Genomic DNA, 15,214 nt, shown 5'->3' with positions numbered 1-15,214 from the left:
TTCTTAGGTCGCTAGCTCTACAAAAAATGTATCAAGCTGCAGTTGGCCCAGTGGTGGAAGTTTGCCCATCCCAGTCCTAGAACATCGTGGTCGAGGGTTTATTGTCAAAGGCCTCTGAACCTCTCTTACTCCTCCCCTTAGCAATGCTCCCAGCGCTGATTTTTACCTGTAGGTATGAGGGTTACCGGTTCTCTCTCCCTCGTGCAGCCTCCAAGACGTGCCGTGGAAATGTAGACATTTATGAACTGCCTTGGAGTGGAAAAGGTGGTGACAGCGATTCCGAGAGTTCCTGCCAAGTTCTACCCCGGGTGGAACAAGTCACTGATTGTTCTCTTTCCCTGGATTTTACCCAAGGTGATACAGGAATGCAGTGAGAGGAGATGTCTGGGGAGGGTGGGGCCCCTGAGACAGAGCCCTGACTCCCAGGCCTTGAGCTTATGAGTCAGAACCTCTGTCTCCGGCAAGAAAGATTGTTTTCCGTAGGCCAGGACCTTCTTAGCTCAGCTTCCAAGTTGTCAAGGAAAGAAATCCTCAGTTGTGGGGGCAAAATGGGGGTTTGGCAGAGAGAAGAGCTGCTTCTGCCACTTCTTTTTATTTTTCAGTTAATTTTTATTGGAGTGTAGTTGATTTACAAGGCTGTGTTAGTTTCAGGTGTGCAGCAAAGTGACTCAGTTATACATACACATAAATCCACTCTTTTTTAGATTCTTTTCCCATATAGGTCATTACAGAGTATTGAGTAGGGTTCCCTGTGCTCTACAGTAGGTCCTTATTAGTTATCTATTTTATATATAGCAGTGTGTTTATGTCAGTCCCAATCTTCCGATTCTTAACGTGCATTTTGGGGGCAAATCAGGTCTACCTGCTAAGCCTCAATTTCTTTATCTCTAAAATGGGGATAATCATTCCCTACCTCATTGGGTAGTTGTGTGGATTAATAAAATAACATACCCCCTAAAGTCCCCATCACATCAAAGGGGCTCAACAAATGGCAGAGAGTATAGTTTTAATTTATCTGGACAAGGAAACTCAGAGAGGTTAAGGCACCATCCAAAAGACACACAGCTCATTAAGGGTGGAGGCAGGAATAGAGTTTGTTTTCTCGACTCTCCAGCGGATATTCTTTCTTCTACACTGCACTGCTGGAAGAGGAGGTTTTAGTTCTTTTTCTTACCACACCTGAAATTCTACAGTAGGGAAGGTGTCAGGGATGAAGGATATCAGGTCTGTTCCCCCCCTTTTCTCACAGCCCGATTGGTTTCTGCTGCAGGGGACAGACCCACTCCTCCCATGGCCAGACACTGGGCAAAGCAGACCTCTCTGCATCACACGGCACAGGGAGTATTGATGGACAACACCTCTTCTCCCCCTCCCCTCTCCCCCCTCCCTGCAGCCACCCCCATCTCTACCACCACCCGCTTCCTGATTCAAGCTCCCTTCCTCTGGACAGTTACAAAGATTCTTTGTAATGTGTTTACACAGGGAGGAGTGAGAGCAGGGGCCTGGCTGTACTCAAACCACAGGGGCCCCCAGCCCTGTTTACAGAAAGAGAGAAGGAGAGCCAAGACAGATGACCCCGTTGCCCGGGGGCCCGGATTGAAAACAGAACCCAAGTCCAGAGCCCAAGGCTCCTTGTTTCCTGGGGTTCATCACACAGAAGCAGCACGGAGGCGCTGCTACCCAGGAGGCCTGTTTACTCGGCTGGGTGAGAGCTGTTTGCACAGGGAGGGAGGTGGCAGTGCCGTCTGGCTGTTCTCTGGCTGAGCGGGGGGGAAGCGGGCGGAGACCTTCGCAGGTCAGGCCCCGTCTGTGTTCCAGGGCCTTGGGGAAGGCAGGCCCCTGACAACAGTCTTTTGGAGATGCTCTCGTCTCTTCTTTGAGAGTGAATCTGGCGGATTTGGAAAAAATTCTCAAAACAGTGCTAATTATTTTCCCCTTTAATTCATACCCGCACCAAATAAATCATCTAGGACCTTTCAAAGTGGGGAGAAATGCCATTTTCAGCACTCAAGGAATGGTGATGTTTCACACACGAGGTACAGTTGACAAAACATTGTCATTTCCACCGTTTCACGTGACCCTCAAGACAGCAAGGAGGTGGGTAGCTGCAGCCAAAGTCATCCCTGTTTTACCAATGAGGAGCTGACACTTAGAGAGTCAAGTCACTGGCATGAAACCACACACCCAACAAGAGGCAGAGGCCCAGTGACGGCAGGTTATGAGCTTTTTCTACTCCGTCCCCTGCCTCCCACTTGGCTGTAAAGTAAGGTGTGCGGAGACCTTGTTCCGATATGTTACGTCCTTCCAGTGGCTCCTGGGAGAGAGCCTTGCATCTCAGGGACCTAGCAGAAAGCAAAGGCGGTGTGAGCTGCAGGGCACTGTGCCTGGACCACGGGGTCTGTCCATGGGTACCGCCAATGTGGCATTCCCCGGGCACCAGACAGAGCCTTATGTGGACCAGCCGGGTGAGACGACACAAAACATACACACTCTTCTACCACCAGCGGAATCATGGCGGCGGGGGAACGTGCTGTAGGACCACCGAAGCTTTCCTCCAAGTTCATTTCTCCCTGTCTCCTCTTGGGCTTGTCCCCGTGCATTCGAACCTGTGCGTGTCTACCTGAAGCTGTTACCTGAGTTCCATCTCTGTCCCTCAAGTCCAGCTGCCCTGCTCCATCCAAATTGCTTTGACCTGTGAGGTCAGCTGGAACTTCTCAGCTCTGCTCCCGTCCCCACTTAGCCCAGCTCCAGCACCTGACTCAGCACCTGGCCGGCCTCACTTCCTAGTCTTTCCCGTCGCTGTCAAATCCTGTCTCCCCTCTTTTCTCACCAATCCATCCTTCAGGGACCACTTTCCTGTGACAACTAATGTGCTACCATGTCTTACAGCTTGCAAAGTCCATTTGCCTACGTGCATATAGACAAACATTTATACCGACTCACATTTAAGAGTTAGCTTCTCCTCCCTGCTGGATCTCTATTCATCCCCTGCCTAAACTACCAATACTGGGTTGTTATATATTTTTTTAATATTTATTTATTTGTGTATTTATTTGGCTGTGCCAGGTCTTAGTTGCGGCCTGTGGGATCTAGTTCCCTGACCAGGGATCGAACCCGGGCCCTCTGCGTCGGGAGTGTGCAGTCTTAACCACTGGACCACCAGGGGAGTCCCTCTAACACTGGTTGTTTGTGAGTTGTTGTTGTTGTTTTTTGTCTTTGCCTTCAATGCACCTGAGCTCTGCCGCCATTTTTCTTTTAACCGACCTACGTTAAGATCTTCACTACCTTCCTGATAAATTGCTCCTTATACGCTTTCAAGCATCTTTCCTAATGTGAAGATCTCACTTCCTTTCCTCCAAAAATTCTAAATAGCCCCCTCCTGTCTCTTTCTTCTCTCTCAACATTCAGAGCCTGTCATCGATTGTTAAAATGTGACTCCTGAAACCAGCAACTTTAAGGGTCAGGTGGCCATGAATGACAGTTCACCCCATGGCCAGCCACCCCGTGCTGCCTGGGTGTGTTTGCACATCCACACCTTGCTTCTACCCTGCCGGCTCCTTGCAGCAGTGACAGTCCTTTTCCTTTACAAACTACACAGATGTTTAGAGGAAGCTCTGGGTTAGTTCAGCTGCTCTTCAGGTTCTATCCCGACTCAGACACGCCCTGTGTTCTATTACCTATAGGTTTGGCATTATACCGAAGGCAATTTGGGGGAGGCATCGTGAGAGGTGACTCCCAGCTTGCCTGTGATTGAAACTCTGACGATCAGAGAAGTCCTAGGAACATGTCCTAAAGTTGAGTCCTAGAATTTCATAGAGGGGCATGCAAAGCCCTGTGCCAGCCCTAAATGGACCAGAGTTCTAGATAAATCCTAAACCAGGACTTCAGGCACAGGGACAAGTCAGGATTCCAGACATGGGAACTCAGATTCAAGGAGAGCTGGTTTTTGGAACAAAACAGAAATTCAGGTCATAGAACTGGTGCCCAAGAGCAACCAGAGTGACCTTGTGCTGATACCTAAGGGTCAGCTGGGTCCCCTCACATCTTCCCCTGATATGAATGGGCCTGCAAACAAGGGGGCAGCTCACCTATGAAAGGACCACCAGTGGTCCCAGCTGGGCAGAACCAAGCAGGACTTCACTTCCTCCTCCTTCTGGGTCACCTCACTGCAGTCCAGCCACTGTTCCTTCTCATTTCTGCATTTAAAACTTAAGACTAACTCAAAAATATAGGCACCCCATGTCTATTGCAGCATTATTTACAATAGCCAAGATATAGAAACAACCTAAGTGTCCATCAATGGGTAAGTGGATAAAGAAAATGTGGTATCGGACTTCCCTGGTGGCACAGTGTTTAGGAATCCGCCTGCCAATGCAGGGGACACGGGATAGAGCCCTGGTCCAGGAAGATCTCCCATGCTGCGGAGCAACTAAGCCCGTGAGCCACAACTACTGAGCCCACGTGCCACAACTACTGAAGCCGTGCACATAGAGCCCATGCTCTGCAACAAGAGAAGCCACCGCAATGAGAAGCCCGTGCACCGCAACGAAGAGTAGCCCTCGCTCGCTGCAACTAGAGAAAGCCTGCGCGCAGCAATGAAGACCCAATGTGGCCTAAATAAATAAATAAATAGAAAAATGGTACAGATGAACCGGCTTGCGGGCAGAAATAGAGACACAGATGTAGAGAACAAATGTATGGACACCAAGGGGGGAAAGCGGCGGGTGGTGGGGGTGGGGGTGGTGTTGTGATGAATTGGGAGATTGGGATTGACATGTATACACTAATATGGATAAAATAGATAACGAATAAGAGCCTGCTGTAAAAAAAATAAATAAAATTTTTAAAAAGACATAAAATATTAATGAAGTATTTAGCGTAGTTGACATGGACATATACTAGATTGGTTGATTTGTTTTTTCTTATTTTCCCATGTCTGTTTCGTTCTCAGTAGTGTGTAAATATGTAGCCCATTTGCAGTGTTCTCTTACAATAATAAGATAAGTGATTGTCATGAGGCTCCAATGAAACGTACCACCACCCTACCCCACCCCTTTGCAATCTATATATATAAGTGCATATCCCTAGAATGACTATTGGCATTGTCAGCTCAACTCTGAATTGCTTGTCTAGGTGAGGTCTCTGAGAGGCCAGTGTGTCCCCTGAAAGTGGTAGGTTACTATTTCAGTCACCAAGATTACAAGTGGTGGTTCATATAGGAAATGAGACCACCAGGAGATTGACTTCAAGCAGATAGGAGAGGAAATTACTTTCCCAGCCCTTATCCTCTGAGGTTTGAACTTTGAATTGCTTGCTAGTACTGCAAGAGAAGAAAGGTGACTTCTATCATGTAGAAGCACGCTTAGAGTATTCCTTCTTGGAACCCACGCCACATGGAGAAGCTGTGTGGAGAACAATCAAGGCCTTCAATCAACAGCCCCAGCTGAGTTCCCAGACGACAAGCAGCACCAACTGCCCGCCCCAAGAGCCAGCCATCGTGGCTATTCCAGCCGGGTTGAGCCTTCAGAAGACTGCAGCCCTAACACATGGTATAGAATTGCACTGTTGGGTCCAGTTAACCCACATAGAAATTGTAAGAGGCTATAAATACTTGTTGATTTAAAAATAATAATAATAAAATAATAAATAAATTTATTTTAAAAAGAAGTGTGTGTGTGTGTGTGTGTGTGTGTGTGTGTACTTCAATATTATTCAATCATAAAAGAGAATGAAACCTTGCCATTTGCAGTAACATGGGTGGACCTGGAGGGCATTACGCTAAGTGAAATAAGTCAGACAGAGAAAGACAAAAACCATACAATCTCACTTATATGTGGAATCTAAAAAAAAAAGCCAAGCTCGTCGATACAGAGAACAGATTGGTGGCTGCCAGAGGCTGGAGGGTCAGAGTTAGTGGTGAAAAGAGTCAAAAGGTACAAACTCGGGCTTCCCTGGTGGCGCAGTGGTTGAGAGTCTGCCTGCCGATGCAGGGGACACGGGTTCGTGCCCCGGTCCGGGAAGATCCCACATGCTGCAGAGCGGCTGGGCCCGTGAGCCATGGCCGCTGAGCCTGCACGTCTGGAGCCTGCGTGTCCGGAGCCTGTGCTCCGCAACGGGAGAGGCCACAACAGTGAGAGGCCCGCGTACCGCAAAAAAAAAAAAAAAAAAGGTACAAACTTCCAGTTATAAAATAAGTCCTGGGGATGCAATGTACAGCATGGCAACTATATTTAATAATACCATATTGCATATTTGAAAGTTGCTAAGAGGGTAGGTCTGAAAAGTTCTCATCACAAGATAAAACAATTTTGTAACTATGTGTGGTGACGGATGTTAACCTGACATTGTGGTGATTGTTTTGCAATATATATGAACATTGAATCATTATGCTGTATACCTGGAACTAATATAAGGTTATACGTCAATTATACCTCAATTTAAAAAAATTAAGTACAGAAGAAATGGTACCCCAATCCAAAACGATGACTCTTCAGGTCTGGTATTTTGTCATTAAAGGGGAACACAAGAGATATTTTTGCAATTGTGTACACTCAGCATCAAAGAACCTCAGGCTGATAGATGCATCTTGAGGATTCATCCAGTCTGCCTTTTCTCAGATACAACATTCCCAACAAGAGACTATCCACCCTCTTTTTGACCATCTTTGAAACCATCCCTTCCTAAGGCAAAGCTCTTTCTTCTTTCTTACAAAGATTTTCCTATTGAGCCAGAATTGGCCTTCCTAATAATTCCTACACAGTGGTCTTTGCTTTGTCTGCTGGAATCGCAAAAGAGAAATCTACTTCCTTTTCTGCATGTGGAAACAAGAGTCAGTCATTGTTATGGGCTGAATTATGTATCATCGTCGCCACACCAAAAGTGCATGTGTTGAAGTCCTAACCCCCAGTACCTCAGAAGGTGACTGGATTTGGAGACAGGGTCTTTGAAGAGGTAATTATATTTAAATGAGGTGGACTTCCCTGGTGGTGCAGTGGTTAAGAATCTGCCTGCCAGGGCTTCCCTGGTGGCACAGTGGTTAAGAATCCGCCTGCCACTGCAGGGGACACGAGCCCTGGTCTGGGAAGATCCCACATGCCGCGGAGCAACTAAGCCCGTGCACCACAACTACTGAGCCTGCGCTCTAGAGCCCGCAAGCTACAACTACTGAGCCCATGAGCCACAACTACTGAAGCCCGCATGCCTAGAGACCATGGTCCGCAACAAGAGAAGCCACGGCAATGAGAAGCCCTCACACCGCAATGAAGAGTAGCCCCCGCTCGCCACAACTAGAGAAAGCCCACACGCAGCAATGAAGACCCAACACAGCCAAAAATAAATTAATTAATTAAAAATAAATAAATTCAAAAAAATTTTAAAAATAAAAAAAGAATCCGCCTGCCAATGCAGGGGACACGGGTTCAAGCCCTGGTCCAGGAAGATCCCACATGCCGTGGAGCAACTAAGCCCATGCGCCACAACTACTGAGCCTGTGCTTTAGAGCTTGCGAGCCACAACTACTGAAGCCTGTCCGCCTAGAGCCCCGTGCTCCTCAACAGGAGAAGCCACTGCAGTGAGAAGCCCGTGCACCGCAACGAAGACCCAATGCAGCCAAAATAAAATAAATAAATAAATAAATTTATTTTAAAATAATGATTAAGATGGTACCTTTAAAAAAAAATTTAAATAAGGTCCCTGGGGCAGGCCCTAATCCAGTAGGACAGGTGTCCTTAAAAGAAGAGGAGATTAGGACACAAACACACAGAGGGAAGACCAGTGAGGACACAGGGAGAAGGCCATCTGCAAACCAAGGAGGGAGGCCTCAGAAGGAATCAAGCCTCCAGATGTTAAGACAATATATTGTTATGGCGGCCACTGCAGACTAATACAGGCTCCCAGCTAAGCCCCCTCTTCAGCCTAAGCAGACCCTGCTCTTCTTACTGAGCAGGGATCTTCCCTTGCTCCTTCCCCATGTGGCTACCTCTCCCCTCCGTGCACTCTGGTTAGTTCCAGTGCCCAGAGATGAAGCCCTGCAACCAGTTAGTTGCCCGACCACTTGTGGAGGAAGACATGCCTCTCACTTCATTGGACTCTGTGCTGCTGCTCACGGAGCCTAAGATTTATTTAACTTTGATTGACTCACCCTTGGCTCACCTTGAGCTTACAGTCCGTAAAGAACCCCAGGCCTTGTTCACTAACATTACTGTCAAAAAGCCACATCTTTCACTTCTGGGCCTTCTATACTTGTTTTTTCCAGACTGATGTTCCATCTTGGATGGTAGCCACAGGGATGTCTTGTAGACTTTTCCCCCTACAAGCAGAACACTTGGCCCTGTTATATTTTAACTCATCCATTCCCTGTCTGTGGATTGGGGTCGGGGGAGGAGGGACAGAAATTGCTTTTCTACCTTCAACACATTAGTTAACACCGTTAGCTTAGGATCATGCGCTAATCCAACTTTATGACACCAACATTCTTGAGTATGACACTGATAAAAGAGGAAACAGGTCATATAAAGCACATATAAGAGGATCCTGTTGAACGGGAATAGCAGTACAGAGCCCAGTGGTAGCAGTCTCTGGAGACTCCATTTAAAGTTGATATGAATTTGTTAATAGAACTTGGGTCTGGTTATTCAACCAACTAAAAATTCCATCCAACTCTGCCCTTACCTGCCTTCCATTTATATAGCAAACAGTCATCGAGGGCCACATATTTCCAGCCTGTCCCCCAGGAATAAGATCCACAAAATCACTATCTTCTCTACAAAGCAATATCTCCAGGTACGTGTCCTTTGTACTTTGCACGAGCATCTTCATTCTAGTGTTCCAAGATTTAATGATTAAGCCTATTTTACTCCAGCCATGCCACCTATAATTTTTCAGACTTACAAGTCTTACATATAATATCCTCCTGGATTTCTACTTCTGGTCATAGAGCAGCTAAGATGATTAGAGAAACTCTCCCCATAGAGCATACCGAAAAATGATGAGTTCCATGAAAAAGACATCTTTTATTAATACTGTATGTGAAAGAGCCGGTTGGAAAGTAAGGGAATTCCCTGAGGCCAGAAAGGACAGTCCAGAGAGATAAGCACACCCGTGAGAGACTTTTCCCTGAAGTGTCTGCTCACCTCTGGTGTCCAGAGCGTGGGTTTTGACAGGCCACACATGACACGATGGGAGACAAAGCTGGGGACCTGAGGCCTCTGCCTAAAGCTAGGAACCTCAAAGGACAACACTCTGAGGGGTGAGTAAGAATAAGATCCACACCAAGGAAGAGGATGCTGGGAATGTGGCTCTTCGGGCCTTGGAAACTTCCCAACCACAAGACCACCCTCTGCAAAGTTTGTGGTCTGAAATCACACTATGTCAGTGACCCCAAAGATGTCTAGCTAAATTTGGTTTATAGTGACTCTAACTTCTTAATGTTCCTGGTACAAGACTGAATCAAACACAGATTCTCACTATAAACCCAGGGCTCAACAAGCCCCTGCAGAGAGAACGCTGAGGAACTCACAATGAAATACCTCCAGGGTCCCTAGTGCCTGGTGTCACCAACGCCTTCAGGGAGGCACCCCTTCAGTATCAACTCCACCAGCTTTCACAGCCCGGAAGTCAAACTTGGGAGCCTTCAGTTTCCAGAGTGCCCTACAGAAACTTTTATTGTTCAGGGCAGCCTGTCAGTCCGTAAGCACAGCATCTCTTTGTAATGGTAAACCATTACACGGAGTGGTACTCTCAGCTCTTACCTTTGAGTTCTTTCAGAGCGATGCCACCTGATCTCATTAGCTGAGTTCGTTTGCCAACAGGTCTAGAACCTTGGAGCTACCAGCACTATTTCATATAGACCCTCTGACTATTTGGGGGACCAGCAATCTCATTTCTTAGAATCTGTCCTTAAGAAATCATCAGAGATGCCTTTAGTGAGTATGCACAAAATTGTTTTGCTTTTTTCACAGCACCACTATGAAACTATCTTGATTATTTACTTGCGTCTTTCCCCCCATGTGGATGTAAGCTCCGTTATTTCCTCTTCTGATTCAGATTATGATAAGAATAACAATAATAATGATAATGATAGGTAACAGGTCTTGAGTGTTAACTGTGTACCAAGCATTTTGCTATGCATTTAATACATTATTTATACATTATGTCATTTAATGCTCACAAAGACTTTACGAGGTTAGTACCATTATCACCCTTGTCAATCATTATCAATAATGATCAGTTATCAATTATCATTATTTTACATATGAAGGAACTGAAAGCTTAGAGAGGTTATTAAAAAGCCCCCAAACACAACCATGCAGTGAGTTACGGAAGTAAGACCTGTAGCAACTATGAATATTTTCTTCCTTATTTGTAGTATATAGTTATATATGTATTTATATATTTTTATGTATTCACTAATCTGTCCTTTTTCTTCTGTTTCTCCTATTATTTTATATAAAGAGTGTTACTAATTTTACATCAGAAATGGTTAACTTACAATTTAGATTTTAGATTACAGACTATACAGGTGAGATTGGAACCGAACAAGACATTAACACCCAATGGTGAATAAGTGACTGATGGGGATTTGTGGAAAGGCACAAAAGCATTTCATGTGTATGAGGAATCATTGCAACAACTTAAGTGAAAGTATAATGTGTTTTGTTGTTGCTGCTGCCACATGGAAGTTAAATCTTGATGAACAGTGAGAATGAGTGCAGTGGACTCTTCCTGTCTGCTCTCAGCTCCCAGCTTCTGGCTCCCGCTCTGTATGGAAGAAGCTAGGACCGTGCAAATTATACTTTCCAGACTCCTTTGCCAGCAGGTGATTCTGGTGTCATTTGCTTTGGGGGTAGTGGCAGCAGCAACATCTTTGATGGTGGTGATGGCAAGCTGACAGTTGATGGTGAAGCAATGGCCTGGGGATGCAGGTCCGTACGTGCCCAGGACTTGCGAGCTGGACGGACAGCCTGCAGGGAGGGTTTGAAGAATTCTTCCCCCAGGAAATTTTGGTGGGCAGAACGATCACCACCCCCCGCAAAAAAATATCTATGCCGTAATACTGAAATCTGTGAATATGTTATCTTTCATGGTGAGAAGGACTTTGCAGGACTTCCCTGGTGGTGCAGTAGTTAAGAATCCGCCTGCCAATACAGGGGACGTGGGTTCGAGCCCTGGTCCGGGAAGATCCCACAGGCCGTGAAGCAACGAAGCCCGTGCGCCACAACCACTGAGCCTGCGCTCTAGGGCCCGCGAGCCACAACTACTGAGTCCACATGCCACAAATACTGAAGCCCGTGCACCTAGAGCCTGTGCTCCACAATAAGAGAAGCCACCACAATGAGAAACCCGCGCACCGCAATGAAGAGTAGCCCCCGCTCGCCGCAACTAGAGGAAGCTTGCGCGCAGCAACGAAGACCCAGTGCAGCCAAATAGCACAGGGAGATCAGCGGGTGCTTTGTGACCACCTAGAGGGATGGGATAGGGAGGGTGGGAGGGAGACGCAAGAGGGAGGGGACATGGGGATATGTGTATAGTATAGCTGATTCACTTTGTTATACAGCAGAAACTAACACACCATTGTAAAGCAATTACACTCCAATAAAGATGTTAAAAAAAAACAAAACAATCAGCTACATCCCTCATCCTTCTCCCAGAGGCCCCACCCACCTCCAGGATGTACAATTTCCTCATGCAGTGCAAAGAAAAAGACTAAGGGATACGTGGGATCCTCCCGGACCGGGGCACGAACCTGTGTCCCCTGCATCGGCAGGCGCACTCTCAACCACTGCGCCACCAGGGAAGCCCCAAAAGACTATTTTTTTAAAGGGAAGGAATTGCAATAGTGCTTCCATATTGTTGGTGGAGGATCAGCATTCACTTCACATGTGGATGGCTCTTTGTTTAGGAAAACGCCTGGAAGGGAATTGTATAAGAAAGGGAAGGTTCCTCGCCCTGGGGCTCTTTAGGCGAGAGGTAGCACACACGGCCACCTGCAAATCTCTCTGCGCCCAACTCAGAGGGGGTGTATTGTGTGCATGCCCAGTGCCAGTGTGCCCCTCGTTTGTTTGCTGAGTACCGAGTAAAAATTGAGAGACTTCATCTAAAAATCCCATTTCTCTTTTCTCCTTGGAAGAATTAGCCTTTCTGGAAATTCTGAGTCCACACCTGGTTTGGCAACAATAGCCTGAAGGGTGAGTGCCTCCCTCCGCCAGGGCCTGTGCTCAACAGATGGACAGCCACCCACAGTCCCACTTCAAGCTCAGGTAACAATTAAATTTATCCCAGCCACTGGCTGCCTGGCCCCTGTGGGCACTTGGGGGTGGGGTGGATGGACGTACATAAAGAGACATCGATGTTCAATAGAATAAAAGCTCCAAGAGATTGTTAAAATCCTAGAAGGAAGAAGATGAGAGGGAAGATTTGGGTAAAGCAGAGAGCTTGGGTGCAGGGGGAGGGCTAAGCATGAGCGATCTGGGCAGGTATAAATTCCTGATGGCTGCAGTGGTTGCAAATGTTGAATATTCACCTTGAGTTTGATTCCAATCTGCATGTTATCATCTTCCTCATTGATTCAGAAACTGAGGATTAAATCTATTGTGCACAACAATCTTTTTTCTTCCCAGCATTTTATCCAGAAATATGTTTGCACAGCGTATCAGAGGTAATGGAGCAGATGAGGGGGGCGACCATGCTGGAGGAAAGCCCAGCTCAGGGACAGAGCCACTGCACCCAGATGCGCTGACAAGGGCCAGATAGCAGGCTGGCTACCGGTGGTGGTCTCTCTGTGGAGCCACAGGAAGCAAGAGGGGACAGGTGGGAAGGCCAGAGGCCACACACAGTGGGACAGAGCGGGGAGGCGTGAGGGCCAGGCCCTCAGTCAGCACAGAGGTGGCTGACCTGAGAAAGGTCCTCACGTGGGGACTGCTCCTTCCCTGGCCCGGCCCCTTCCACTCCGCCCTGCCCTGCTCACAGCCTCGCTGGCACAGGTGCACAACAATCTTGTGTTATGGACCTTTCATAAGTCCAGGAACTGAAGAAGAGGCCTTTCCAAGCCAGGGGACTCAGAGTAGACAACAGCAGGCAGTGGCACTTAGGGGCAGCAGGAGGAGAAGCTGACCTTGTCACAGCTGGCCTTGTCACAGCTGACCTTGGAGCAGGCTTGAGACAACCCCTTTTTCTTTTTTTTTAAATTAATTTTTATTGGAGTATAGTTGATTTACAATGTTGTGTTAGTTTCAGGTGTACAGCAAAGTGATTCTGTTATACATATACATATATCCACTCTTTTTTAGATTCTATTCCCATATAGGTCATTACAGAGTACAGAGTAGAGTTCCCTGTGCTATGCAAGAGACAACCCCTTTTTCTACTACCAGAGAGTAACCCTTGGAAGAGGGGCCCCACAGATCCCTTAATTCTGCCCTGGGAAACCTGCAGTCAGGACAGAGAAGTGTGTTTATATGGCTCTGGATATATGCATCATTTCACTTTGTATTTTGGTGACCCATGCATTGATCTAATATCCCCACCAGACTTTAAACTTCTCAAAGACCAGTGCTATGTCACTTTTTAAAAAAATTTTTATTATTCCATATATAAGTGCTATCATACGGTATTTGTCTTTCTCTGTCTGACCTATTTCACTTAGCATAATACCCTCCAAGTCCATCCACGTTGTTGCAAATGGAAAAATTTCATTCTTTTTTATGCCTGAGTAATATTCCATTGTATACACACACCACATCTTCGTAATCCATTCATCTGTTGATGGACTCTTAGGTTGCTTCCATATCTTGGCAATTGTAAATAAGGGTAATATATATATACATATATATGTATATATATACACTTTTTTTTAACTCAGTAAACTTGCTTGTCAGAATCTGTCTTATTTAAATAATCCAAAAGACATCTGCACAGAGATCTTCATTTAAATATTTCTTAACGTAGCGAAACTTTTGAAGTATTCAGCATGTCTAGAAATACAGGAATTATTAAATAATTAATGGTACAGCTGCTTGACAGAATACTATACAGCTATTAAAATGATACTTATCCATTCTGTGTAGCAAAATTTTCAATGTTAATGATATGATATTAAGCTTTTTTAAGTAGCATGCATTATTTCACATCAACCACATTGGGCTTTTCTTTGTGGCAAGGAACAAACTGAGACTCTTTTGTTGGCAAGGGATTTATTCTAAGGACACACGGACACACGGGGAAGTAGGGAGACAGGATACAAGAGCATCTGCAGCAAAGTCAAGTGGTGCAGAGAATAAAACTTTGAGACCTGAGAGTTATTCAGGCTGTCACCTCCTTATGCTGTGGGTTCTCAGCACTAGGTGGCTGGGCTCCCTTCTGTGAGCCCTGCCATGTGGTGCATCAGACCCTCTTGGTCTTTGTTTCTATAGCTCAGTTGAGTTTTCTCTACTGAAACCACTGCTTACCCATGACACTCACGGCTTTGTGGCTTCTGTCACCTAATGCCTTCTGCTGACTGATTTCTGCTTGGCCCCAGTTTTCTGTGTGTCTCACATTTGAACTCCCCAAGAAAGGAGATCTAGTTGCTTTAGTTCCCTACTGTCCCATTCATCAGAGCTCTCAGACCAGACCACCTCAGCATATAAGCTGTGCTTCCATCAAGTGCCCAAAACTGTTCCCATCAGCTGTGGTCCAAAAAGTGGCCACACAATATGAATGTGGCAAGTGCTTCAAGTACACCAGCCACATATCCAATACAATCATAGTTTTGAACCATGTTTAAAATAATAAAAACATATACATATGAAAACAGATAGGAAAGGGATACATTAAAACCATCATAGTTGGGTTACGATGGAGGGATTACAGCTGATTATTTTTCTCCATTTTGCAATTTTCATTTAATGATACTGTAATTGCCTTTTAGTTCTCAAATTTTTTAAAAAGTAATCTCTTCCAAGCAATAGGAGTCATGCAACCAAGCTATTAAGTTCAGTCTCTCCCCCAAACTTGCCTTGGAATATACAGCAAAGTCACAATCATTAAAGCCTGTGGTCACCCTTGTTCAGCAGGCAGAGTATTATTTCTGCTTTATCTTGCCAGGTGAAGGCCATAATTGTTGTAGGTTGTGAAAGCACCTTGAAGGCATAAGTGTCTGTTATTATTCTGAAAACTTCTTTCAAATCGCTATAATAGCATATCTCACATGAGCAGAACATAGAACCTGTAACTAGCT

The 15,214-nt window shown here is 45.9% G+C and overlaps 1 protein-coding gene across 3 annotated transcripts in view; it reads right to left on the bottom strand.

Moving 5' to 3' along the window:
- GJC3 (gap junction protein gamma 3) overlaps positions 1-333 on the bottom strand; it is a gene marked incomplete at its 3' end in the record, with an annotated part of 32,150 nt that extends 31,817 nt beyond the window's left edge. For all 3 annotated transcript variants that reach the window (XR_013831646.1, XR_013831647.1, XM_079945566.1), the window contains exon 1: positions 167-333. The remainder of the gene's footprint in view (positions 1-166) is intronic.
- Between the last annotated feature and the right edge of the window lie 14,881 nt (positions 334-15,214).

Source organism: Stenella coeruleoalba (genome assembly GCF_951394435.1).
Source record: "Stenella coeruleoalba genome assembly, chromosome: 15".
Taxonomy (NCBI): domain Eukaryota; kingdom Metazoa; phylum Chordata; class Mammalia; order Artiodactyla; family Delphinidae; genus Stenella; species Stenella coeruleoalba.
This window is presented reverse-complemented; position numbering and strand designations above follow the sequence as displayed.